This window comes from Sitophilus oryzae, unplaced genomic scaffold (assembly GCF_002938485.1).
Source record: "Sitophilus oryzae breed Bouriz unplaced genomic scaffold, Soryzae_2.0 scaffold_127_pilon_pilon, whole genome shotgun sequence".
NCBI classification, from domain to species: Eukaryota; Metazoa; Arthropoda; class Insecta; order Coleoptera; family Curculionidae; genus Sitophilus; species Sitophilus oryzae.
In genome coordinates, this window is record NW_022145926.1 from 240,374 (window position 1) to 253,578 (window position 13,205).

The window sequence follows — 13,205 nt, forward strand, 5'->3', positions numbered from 1 at the left end:
GTACTATTAGAATTACTTACATTTCTTCAACCTATACATACTTATAATTGGGTTTTCTGAATTCTATTTCATGTTTTTTCGTCTCGATTTGTGTCCTTTCTCCAGGAAGTTTTTTTATGTAGAAATTTATGAAGAAATTCACAACGACCAAACCGGTTAAAGTCATTTGCAGATGTATTTTGTTGTGCTTTAAAAAATTGTACCAAAGTGGTACATTTTTAGTTTATAATGTGGTACGCGCTAAAAGTTGGGTGCGGCAACACTGCTAGAAAACAATCGCTATAGGCCCGTAGACGAAAGAAGTATTTAGCCGCGGCGGCTAATTTATGTTTGCCGCAACGGGGCCGGAACGTAGCGGATCCGAGGAAAAATGTACACCGACATTTCTTGGACGGGGCACGGACGCGTTCCGGCGAAGCACGGACCGTGCTCGGCTTAGCATGAATGTATAAGTATAAATAACATTTGACAATGTTTGGCCGTGCCTTCACCGTCGCACGGCTCCGGCCCGTCACGGTGTACCGTGAATCATCCTTTAGAAGTTAGATGTCTAGCCGCTACTGGCAACTGACTATCCAGTTGACAAAAAGTTCTACCTGAGAAAGATCCGCAAATAAAACAACTTTTTTTAGATATCGACAATCTATATCGCTTTTAGATACAATAAGCACATGCAATCTATATCTTTTAACGTCCATGAAATCGACACGTATATTCTTATTTACCTAGAACAATGATCTCAAATAAACACCAAGAGCATCCTCGTACGGGTACAGGATATCGAGTCACGATTTTCTAATGGTAGTTAAAAAAATAGATTTTAATAGGATTGTTAATTGAGATTGTTAATTAGCCAAGACTTTTAATGGGTGAATTAAGTACTACCATTATTTCTATTGTTACAGGTGATTTAAAATCAACACTAAAGAAATATATTCTTCCATAGACTATATCTATATCTATAATTTTATCTATTGGTATATACATATGTATAGTCTAAGACCTAACAACGTTTTCGAGAAAGTATTTTAAGACGTCTGGCTCTTTGATATATCTTTTACTATGCTCTTTGGGACAGCATGCGGCCCGTCTGGCTGCCGATACCCGTTGCGTTCACTACTGCGCATCGGAAGAAGATCCTATATTTTTTTATTAATTTAGTCCTATCAATTTTAGTATTAAATATAAATCGAACATGTCTCCATAGCGCAGTGCGTAGAGTTTCCGAAAACGAACCGATGATTCAGAGTTCGAATCCAGGTCAGGGCAAAGACTTTTTTATTTTATTTTCGTTTATATTCTGATAGTAAAGTATTAAATAATTATGGTAATTTAAAAAAATATATTTAATACTTTACTATCAGAATATAAACGAAAATAAAATAAAAAAATCTTTGCTCTGACCCGGATTCGAACTCTGAATCATCGGTTCATGGTCGGGAACTCTACGCACTGCGCTAGGGAGACATGTTCGATTAATATTCAATACTAGAATTTAAAGGACTAATAAAAATATAGGATCTTCTTTCAATGCGCAGTAGGGAACGCAACGTTTGCCGGCAGCCAGACGGGCCGCATGCTGTTCTAGAGAGCATAGTAAATTATATACAAAGAGCGTCTTAAAATACTTGTTTTTCCGACGTTGCTAGCCCTCGTACTAATAAGTAATATTTATTTATGTGTTCATAATTCACAGCAACATAACTAAAATTGTCTATTGGTCCTTGACTCATGACCCAGTTCATACTCTGACATTTTATTGAACACCTGAACACTGATGATGGAAAGTTATATTTGTCAATTCAAAATTTAAAGTCCACTTGCGACCTCTTTTGATGTACCTACTAATTTAGATAACTTAAAAGCGATTTTTTTATACGAAATATGTAAATTCTCAAAATGTGTAGATCACACGATTGTGGTGTAGCTGTGCAATCATTAAAGCAATTGTGTAGCAAAGTACACAATTGTGTAGCTTTTAGCAACCCTGCAAAGACAGAAATTTGCTCATCAGGTCTTGGTAATCAGGTAAATTTTGGCCAATGTTCTACTATGAACTTTTTTGCCTGCCTCTGCCCTGGTGAATTTCTGCCTTACTCTAGAGATTTGTTGCCCATCCACCGGTTTCTGGCCATTCTTGAAATTGCTTTTGCCACGCCGCGCGCCTAGAAGAGTTCTAGGCTCATAAAAAATCATATTTTACAGAATATACTATCGAACAATAATATAAAACTTTTCTAATGGGTAAAAAAACGGCATCCAGTTGGCTTGGAAATGACGGTTTTCATTTTATAGCCATCGTTGACGCCGTTTTTTTTCTATCATACGGTAATTATATTGTTAAAATATGTGGCTAAGAAAGTATGAAAATAATATAACGCATTTTCAATAACATTTTTGTAAAATTAAGTCTTGAATAAATTAATATTCATTAATATTTGTCTCTCTCTGTCCTTAAGGTTTTACGTTTCAATGATTAATTGAATTTTAATCTATTTTAACATATTTGCAGAAAATCAATCAAACTGCACATCAATCTGTTATGATTTTGCTGTATATTATTAGTCTAAATTGTTTAGTAGTAGATTACCTTATTTATAAAACGGTGGTACTCTTTATAATTAATTAGATTTAAGTGATATATGCAATAGAATTTAAATAGACATCAGAAGGTCTGTATATACAGGGTATGCTATTTTTACATGTTTTATGGGGTTCGTCTTTTATATGATTTTCACATCACTATGCTATGCTAACATAGACTTAAAATAAAATATAGACTACACTATTTACATCTCAACGCGGACAGACAATATTTTTTGTACACATGTTTAATTCTGGGTACAGTCGACCGAGCCTTCATCATCCAGCCTATGTTGTCACGTCTTTAATATTATCAATATTTTTTTTCTTGTTATACACATATATTGAGATATTAATACTACAGTTTAATAAAGTAGGTTTTAATATTCCAGAGATGTATTAAATAGTCCTTATACTACTAAATTATAAGTCGGATACTGTTTAAAAAGGATAAGTTCTTTACAATATGACAACACCGATTAGAGGCGAGGGAGCCTATTCATTCATTTATTACCTTGTAGTACGTGTCGCACGTGTGCGGTAAAGCTTTGTTGCCGCTATCTCCCCGGCTGTATTAACGCATTTTCTTAGCTTGTAGTCCTTAAGTGTTTATTTTATTGACTTTTTCTGTTCAAGAACTATAAAATATGGTTCGCCAGTGCCAAATTTGCAAGAAATTTGACTTAAATAATCCATTTAAGTCTTGAAACGACTTTTGACCGGTAGGCAACTCTCAATTTACCCATTAGGAATCAGTGGCGTTGTTGTAGAAAGGCGCTTATTTAGATAATATTTTAGTAAAATGTAAAATCTGAATTTTTTCTCTTACATTACATTATTTACTTACTTACATTGTAACAAAATCATAATTATAACCCTGTTAATAATTAATAATGTTTTAATTAAAAATATATTCCGGTTTATTCTAAAATTATCTTCAGAATCTAAAATAACATACAAGAATTTTAAAATGATATTACATGATGAAACAATATTTTTTAATATACCGGGTGGTCTCAAAAGTGGCTCACCCCCTATAACTTTTTTATTTTTTCAGATAAAAAAACAGATTTGTATGTTAGTAGGTATATGACATAAATTAGGATTTATTGACGTATTCAATTGTTTTTGGTCTTTTCCTGTTTCACCGAAATGATTACATCTTTTGGTTTTTAAAGGCACCCTCGGTATATTGCTACTTTATTCGATAAAAAATGACACTCTGAATAGAATAACATATCATATGTCAACTTTTGACATTGTCGCTTAAAAACAAATCGTATTTTAAATTTCAATCCAGGGTGCCATAGTGTTGTTAAAAACACTAAGTTTTAATCAAGGAGCCTTGGAAAAATAGTTTTGATCGTCTAATGGGTTTCGTGTCTTTTCTAGGCCGGTTAAAAGATGTACAAATCGTATTTTTAATCATACATATATCAATTTTCTTAAATGGAATAAGGGTGACTCATTAGCATATTTGGAAAAAGCATTTTTTTATGATATATTGATACCACACGCTTGGTATTTCGGGTCAAATTGTCGTTATGAACCGCGTGTTACAATTACAATTAAACCATATGCGAAAATGTCAAAAGTTGACATATGATATGTCATTCTATCCAGAGTGTCATTTTCTATCGAATAAAGTAGAAATATACCGAGGGTGCCGTTTAAAAATTAAAAGTTATAGACATTTCCGGTGAAACAGGAAGTGACCAAAAACAATTGAATGCGCAATCAATCCTAATTTATGTCATATACTAACATACTAAATCCTGTTTTTTTATTTGAAAATATCTTACTAAAATATAAAAAAGTTTAAATACGATATATTTTTAATTTAATTATAGCTTCATTAAAATAAAAAAATTACCCGGCTATGATACGGAGAGTTCAGGTGTACTTGAGAAATGAAAGACAGTGTTGTGTTTCTCGGCAGAGTCGTCAGGGAACGACCGTTACGACAGAGACAACCTATCTATCGCTCGTGTCGCACTCGTTATAACCTAAAACAATAACACAACAATAACAAGACAGTGTCTGACCGCATGTTCCAGCTATTTATGAATGAGATGCTTAGTCTATATTTTATTTTAAGTCTATGTATGCTAACTTTGCGCCAATTTTTTTTTCGATCACACGGTATGTTATTAATAACATCAATTTATTATTACAGTACGTCTGCTGGATCTGTGTCTATGAAAGGAATGAGGACGAAAAACATTTAAATAAAAAACAATATATTTTATACGTCGACTTAACGAGTACGTCACCGCAAATCGCTCCGCCCACTCATTTTATTGGCTACTTGCAATTTTGTCGAATTTTTATTGATGGGACGCGTCGTCTAATTTTTTACGAAAAACATGGAGAGAATATCGTTTCCCCTCTCACGGATACCCCGTAGCTACAGAACGGACAGACGTACTGTAGATATCCCTAAAAGCGAAAATACCGAAAAAGCGAAAATAATCAGTACTAGGTTATATGACATTTGAAATTTTTTATTTTTGAAATAGATAGCCCCATGCCTTTTCTTTATGTCACAATGCCCGGGGTAATCACTAAATTTGACGTTTAGGCTATAGGACTTTCTTTGACAGGCATATTTTTCTTCTAAAAATTTTAAATATTTTACGTATAGAGTGTTTGACATCAAAATTTACACAGAATTTAAGAGTATAATAAAAAAATGGAGGTATTCGTTTAAAATAAGTCAGTTGCTGTCTAATGCCGCTATTTTAGGAACTTCTGCCATATTGAAAATATTTTTAATCGATAGATCTCGTTCTGAAGCAATGATGTACAGGGTGGGTCAAATTCGACGCTTTTAAATGGAAACACCCTTGTCTATAGGAGATAGACAAAAACTAATATCGGTGTCTGTAGCTCAATTTTTGTCAAAAACATGATGGTGAAAACCGCATATCGATATCTGTTACCGTTTCGGAGTTACGGGGTGTTTTTTAAAAATATGCATTTTTAACAAATCGCTGCAACTTTTTTGCTATGGAAAATTTTGTATTTTTATGAAAACATTTCCAAAGCACCTTTTTACGTAGAATTTAATGGTTTAAGTATAATTTTTTTTCAATTAATAATTTAAGAATTATCAACAGAAAATTTATTTTCTATATGGGATACCCTGTATATTTTTAATTTATTGAAAAGAATTTAAAATTACTTTCTCCCGGAATTCATTAACTCAGTAGGGGTGAAAGATACCCTCTCATAACTGCTAAGTATTTCTAATTCTTGTCTAGATTATACGGAAAAATAAGGAACCTTTATTCTTCCGCAAATATATCCATAGGATTAGATTCATGCGGGTACTAAGTCAGGCGGCCTCGACGGCCAAGAGCTGGGATCTTAGTTGGCTATTCAATTATTCTTGAAATTGGCTGCAAAAATTTGCTGATAACTTCAGCGTTCAGAGGCGGTGCGTCGTCTTACTGGAAAAATATGTTTTCGAGTTCCATTAAGGGCATATCATCAATAAGGGGTCCAAAGCCTACCAGTTAGAAGTGGCGAACTTTTAAAAATTCTGTATTTCGAAGGGGATTATTAAAAAATATCAAGTGTGTTATATTTTTGGAAAGGTAATTTTAAATTCTTTTCAGTTAATTAAAAATATAGAGGCTGTTCCAAATAAGAAATCAATTTTTCTGTTGATAACTATTAAATTATTAAATTTAAAAAAAATATTTTAAAACATTAAATTCTACGTAAAAAGGTGCTTTGGAAATGTTTTCATAGAAATACAAAATTTTCCATAGTAAAAAAGTTACAGCGATTTGTTAAAAATGCACATTTTTGAAAAACACCCCGTAATTCTGAAACGGTAACAGATATTGATGTGCGGTTTTCACCATCATGTTTTTGATGAAAATTGAGCTCCAGACACCGATATTAGTTTTCGTCTATCTCCTATAGAAAAGGGTGTTTCAATTTAAAAGCGTCGAATTTGACACTCCTTGTACAAAAAATCTCCGATCTAGAAATTGTACTAATGTAAGCTCTGCCGAGGACTCCCTGTATATTATTGTTCACAAAAGCATAAATAACAAACAATAAAAAATATATGTAAAGAAAAATGTTAAAGTAATTTCTCATTAATGTCTAGAAAAGGAGTAACTTCAGTTGCGGACGATAGGTAACGAGTGGAAATTGTTAATTCGCACTAAAAAATATAAAAAGCTATATACGAACAACCACGCGAGCATCACCTAGTGATAAATTTAAATCAATTAAAAATTAAGGAAATAACCAAAAAACATAATTAAATGTACAATTTGATAACACGTAACGCAATAGCTTAAATAAGTGTATCTACTTATAATGAGGATCACTATAAGTGTCCTTGATTAAGTGGAAGCGCGTTATTTTTTTTTAATTTATTATTTATGATTTGATTGTATTTAGTTGTATTTATTTATTACCGATTGGTGGAAAATTTTATCAACCTCCTAGAGAGTGATACCTTATAAAAGGATTAAAATCAGCCGAATTAAAAAAAATGCTATTAATGTTTCGAAGTGACTTGTATATATGGAATCGTTTGCTTAATAGTTGTTATATTTATTTAATAATATTTTTAAAAGTAATATAGTATTTAAATATAGTTCATATCAAATAAAATTTAAGTCACGTGATTAAGCTTGACCGGCACAGCGTTGCCCATTTTTACATATTTTCTTTTAATCAAAATATTTTAGAAAATAAAAATGAATTAGGTAATTATAAATACAGGGTGTGCGCCTCTCATACGCCGCGAATGCTGCGGATCGAAATGAAATTTTGGCAGCATATGTAGGTTAACTGAAACCATTTTATAAAAATATATAGAATTATACAGGATGTCCCAAAAAAGTTACACATCAAAGTTATGTTTTTTCTAATGGGATACCCTATATATAGTCTATAAAATAAATAACTTTGAATTTTGACCGTTATTTTTTACCAACATGGCAAATATAAAATCCCTGTCAAAAAAGTTACTGATATTCTTTAAATTGAGTGCCTAAACGAATCAGATAGGTAACTCTTTTTACTTTCGTGAAATAGAAAAGGAAAATAATAAAACAAGTGACAGTTCTTCCTCTTCTTGCAAAAATCAACACGAAATGTCATAATTGACAAAAGTAAAATGTCATCAGCTTTTTACATTTCTAAATATCAGACCAATGCCGTCTCTAATAGAACAGCCACAGAACGAGATTTATGACGTCACGCTAGTTAGATACTACGGATTAATAAATATGTTGTAGAATACATAGAAAACATAATTATTCCTCGTATTTTTGGTTTGTATTTTAAAAATGATATAGTTTACATGAAATATACATAATACACAGTTAATAAATACAATATAATATATACCTATTTATAGTAATAAATACTTTGGCAAATAAACTATGAACCATACAAATGCAGCAAATGTTTTACAATATACAAATAATGAATAGGTGGTACATAAGATAAAATGGGTAAAATGTAAAATATATTTTAAATTTTGGGGTTTGAAAATCGATCTAATTTAACAAAAAACATTCGATATCTACTAATAGCGATGTATTATTATTTGCATTCACAAAATTTATATGTATATTTTGCAATATGGGATTGGGTTCGGGAAAAACGCTGATTAAGTTTTCATTTGGTTTTTCATTATTTTTATTTGGTTTAAAAAAAAACGTTTCGGCTAACATTATAGCCTTCATCAGTGTTGTGTCATATGAAAAAAATAGTGTCGAATATAATCCAAAAAATTACACATCAAATATTCACACCACACACCACATAATGTTTACTGCAATTAATAAACTAATATAAACTTGTCAAAAGATGACCACATATTTTTTTTTGAAATTATTATTCTTAACACTAAAACTATCTACATTGATTATGGAGTACGATTTCAGCCATATTGTAAAACATTTGTTGCATTTGTATGGTTCATAGTTTATTTGCCAAAAGATTTATTACTATAAATAGGTATATATATTGTATTTATTAATTGTATATTATGTATATTTCATGTACACTATATCATTTTTAAAATATAAACCAAAAATACGAGGAATAATTATGTTTTCCATGTATTCTACAACATATTTATGAATCCGTAGTATCTAACTAGCGTGACGTCATAAATCTCGCTCCATGGTTGTTCTATTAGAGACGGCATTGCGTCAGCATGGCCGCAAGTTGCTAACCTAATAAAATTAACACTAGAAAAGCCCGCGGTAACTGTCAAATTCAAAGTTATTCGTTTTACAGACTATATTAATTGATTTTCTGATTCTAGAAAAAAAATAAAGGTGAGTTTTATAGGATTTTGACATATTTCACATTTTCTCAAAATGAAGAGAAAATTTTAAATTTCGATAACAGCTACCTAAATTTTAGTTGACCTTGTATAGCCTGATATCTAATTACAGTAACCATTGTATGTTAAACCAAATTGAAATTTGACCCGAAAAGTTATACAGGGTCAGACAAAATTAATATCGAACATTAGTCACTTTTAAAAGCAAGTTTCTCCGTTATTTTAAATGGAACACCCAGTATATTCTTCCGGTGTTCAATGGGGAATTTGTGTATCTTCAAAATTTTATTAAGGTTGCCTACCCCTCAGACAAAGACTTTCCCAGATATTTTAATTTTTATGATTTTGCGTCAGTAAATCTTTATTATTTGAAAAAATCTAGGTGGCTGTGTGATATACTTTTTGTTAATTTAACAAAAAATTAAGATTGTAGAGTAAAATACTCAAGGGTAATAAAAAGATACACGTTTAAAACATATTTTAATTATTACAGAATTAAAACTGGATATAAACCTATAATTATGCGACAAAAATTAGCTAGATTAAATCAAATGCTCAAAATGCTTCCTTTCCTGTTAACTGCATAAAATGATTGTCTTTTCAAAAGTATCTTTTCATTTTAAAAGGCTTATGTGGAGTTCTACCTCGAAAAGCAGCTACAATAATTTCTCTCATGTTGTCGACAATAGTTGGTCGAGTTTTGTAAACACCGTCTCTAACATATCCCCGTAAAAAAAACAGACTAGATAAAATTATGAACATTAATTGGTGAATGCAGTGTGCAACTAATAGAATCACATCAATTCTTTCTGATGTAGGATAAGTTTGCATTTTCGGCAAATTTCTGAGAATTTTTTTTTGTTTTAACTGACACAAAATGATAACTAGTTGTTAAAGTTGGACTAATTAGACAGCTATGTTGAAGTAACGTCAGACATATCACAGCCACCTAGATTTTATCAAATAATAAAGATCTACTTAGATCAAATCATATAAATGAAAATATCTAGGAAAATCTTTGTTTGAAGGGTAGGCAACCTTAATAGTAGTTTGAAGAGATATGCATTCTCCATTGAATATCGAAACAATATACTGGGTGTTCCATTTAAAGTAAGAGAGTAACATGCTTTTAAATGTGACCAATGTTCAGTATTAATTTTGTCTCACCCTGTATAACTTTTTGGATCAAGTTTTAATTTGATTTAAAGTACAATACTTAATTTAACTACATATTAGGCTATACCGGATAAATTCCAATTTAGGTAGCTTTTATTGTAATTTAAACAATTGTTCTGTATTTCTAGAAAATGTTAAATATATCAAAAGCCTTACACTTTAGTCATATACTTCTCTTATAAAACTTACCTTTATTTTTCTCCCAGAATCCGAAAATCAATTAATATATAGGGTGTTCCATTACAAAAAACACAACTTTGATATGTAACTTTTTTGGGGGACACCCTGTAGAAATCTCTATATTTTTAAAAAGTGCTCTGAATTAACCTACGTATATTTACAAAATTTCATTTCAATAAAAACTGCCGTTCTCCTTGGAGCCTCAGGCGTATGAGAGGTGCCACCCTGTACAGGGTGAGTCAACAATAGAGTAAAGTCCATTATCTCATTTATTTCAAGGTTTACAAAAAAAAATTTAATATAAAAGTTATAGGGATGGTTAAGATACACATTTTAAAATTATTATAGAGTATACAAGGTGCTTCAAAAAAGTGTGGCGGCTATAACATATGTTTTTTTTAAATGCAACACCCTATTTTTTATTTTATTTTTAGATTCTGCGTAAAATTCCATAACTTTTTTATATATAATGTTATATACCTAAAATTAATAGTTCTTGTAATATTTCAATTTATTTAAACAAATGTTAAATTGCAGTGTGGTAAAAAATTGTCAGTGGTGCCATTGTTTCTGAAGTTGCAGTACAAAAATTTGGTAGGAGAGTTTTATAGAGAGATGAAAAAAAGATATATGTAAAGATATTTTAGTTAAATGATACAGGGTGTTCAAAATATATTTATGAATTTCAACTATTTAAAATTAAAAAAAATCTCAAATTTTTTAAATGGGACACCCTATATATTATCATTTTTTCTGGTAGATTTGACAACACTCTTCAACTTTTATTAAGTATGTCATATCCCTATTTTTGATAGTTTGCGATTTATTTCCATTTTTTCTATTTTTACCCATATTTTTAATACAATTACCCTATAAAATCATAGTTGCCATGACAAAACAAAACTATTTGTTACTTACCTTTAACAAGTAGCTTCATAATTAGTTACAATTGCTGGTATTAAAAATAGTTACAATTGCTGGTATTGTAAAATTAATTAACTTTACTCAAATAAACTAAATCGCAGTAGTGAATTTTTTGGTGTATTTCTATATTATGAAAGATGACACTTGGGATTTTTCGTCGGGGCGAATAGCCACAGATTAAGGTAATACTAGATTACCTAATTGCTGAAGACTACTGATATATGAATTTTCTTCGACATACAGTAAAGTTTTTTCTCGTAGTAATTCTGGTTTATAATTCATTTGGTAAAGCCAATATTACTACTGCCGCGAAACCGTCTCATTACACACTGAAGATGTTTTCTAGATAATATACATTAGAATTAGAATAAGTGGGAGGGGGGTTAATCTCTCTGCGACCTTAGAGATCTATTGTGTCCCCCTTTCTTGAGTTATAACTCATCATACAGTTCCAGGACTTCCTACGGAGACCCGTGTCCCTCACAGTCGAGGAGCTACGACCCAGGCCGGGTAGACGAAACGGTAGCTTGTGTCGCCTGTTGGGTTTAGAGGTAGGAGGTAGGCTCCCTGACCCTTGGAGGAGGTGGTAGCTTGTATGCCACTTGCGGAGGATGGTCTCACGCAAGTGTCAGCCACCTCTCCTGTAGTTCTCTTTGGGTTTGGCCCCTTGGAACTTTCATTGTTACTGTTCCCAGTGTCGCTAGGGGGTTTCCTCACAGCTTCACCGGTGATGTTATTATTATTATTATTATTAGATCTCATAGTGTTCCTATGAGTCGCTAGAGACAGTCGGTCCACTTCTACAGAGCCCCGCATATAGAAGTAAGGGGTAAAATACAATGGGGTGCCCCCCGGTGCCCCAAGGTTTAAGCTGTCCGTAGCCCCGCCCGGTATCGTTATATGTCTTGGTGCAATTCCCTGGCCATGACACTCCAGTCAGGGACAAGACGATGAGTGAGATGTTTCTTAGACCAAGCCAAGTGCTAGAGGGGATTCCCTCCAGCACCTGACCAGGAGCTTCCCCACCAACGACAAGGTCTTGCGTCTCCTAGGGGAAGATAAAATAATATACATACTTACATCTATCCTTATAGTAGTTAGCAAGTACTATATAATATATAGTACTGAACCAAAAAATGTGGTTTTCTAAGCTTGTGCGTGTATATCAATCACATTGACTAATTCATTTCAAGAACATCTGTAACTATTATCTCTACCATTTATACTTATTACAACAAATTAAACTAAAATTCAAATTTTGTTCTTAACTTGCTTAACAGACATGAAATTGTGATAATTATTACTTTTTGTCATGGCAACTATGATGTTATAGCGAAATTGTATTAAAAATATGGGTAAAAATAGAAAAAAATGGAAGAAAGCGCAAACTAATAAAAATAGGTATAATAATATAATAGAGTTTGGTAAAATCTATCAGAAAAAATGATAATATATAGGGTGTACCATTTAAAAAAATTGAAATTCCTTAATTTTAAGTAGTTGAAATTCCTAAATATATTTTGAACACCCTGTAACATCTAACTAAGATATCTTTACATAGGTCTTTTTCTATATCTTTATAAAATACTCCTACCAAATTTTATTTGTCCAACTAACTTCAGAATCAATGCCAGCATTGACAATTTTTTAACCCACTGCAATCTAACATTTGTGTAAACAAATTTAAATATAACAAAAACTATTAATTTCAGGTATATAACATTATACATAAAAAAGTTATGGAATTTTACACAGAATCTAAAAATAAAATAAAAAATAGGGTGTTACGTTTAAAAAAACATATGTTATATTCGCCACACTTTTTTGAAGCACCCTGTATACTGTATAATAATTTTAAAATGTGTATCTTTACCATCTCTATAACTTTTATATTTAATATTTTTTTGTAAACCTCGAAATAAATGAGATAATGGACTTTACTCTATCGTTGACTCACCCTGTACTGTATAGTAGTTAATACTGTAGCATCCTGTATATTAACTATGACAATCAA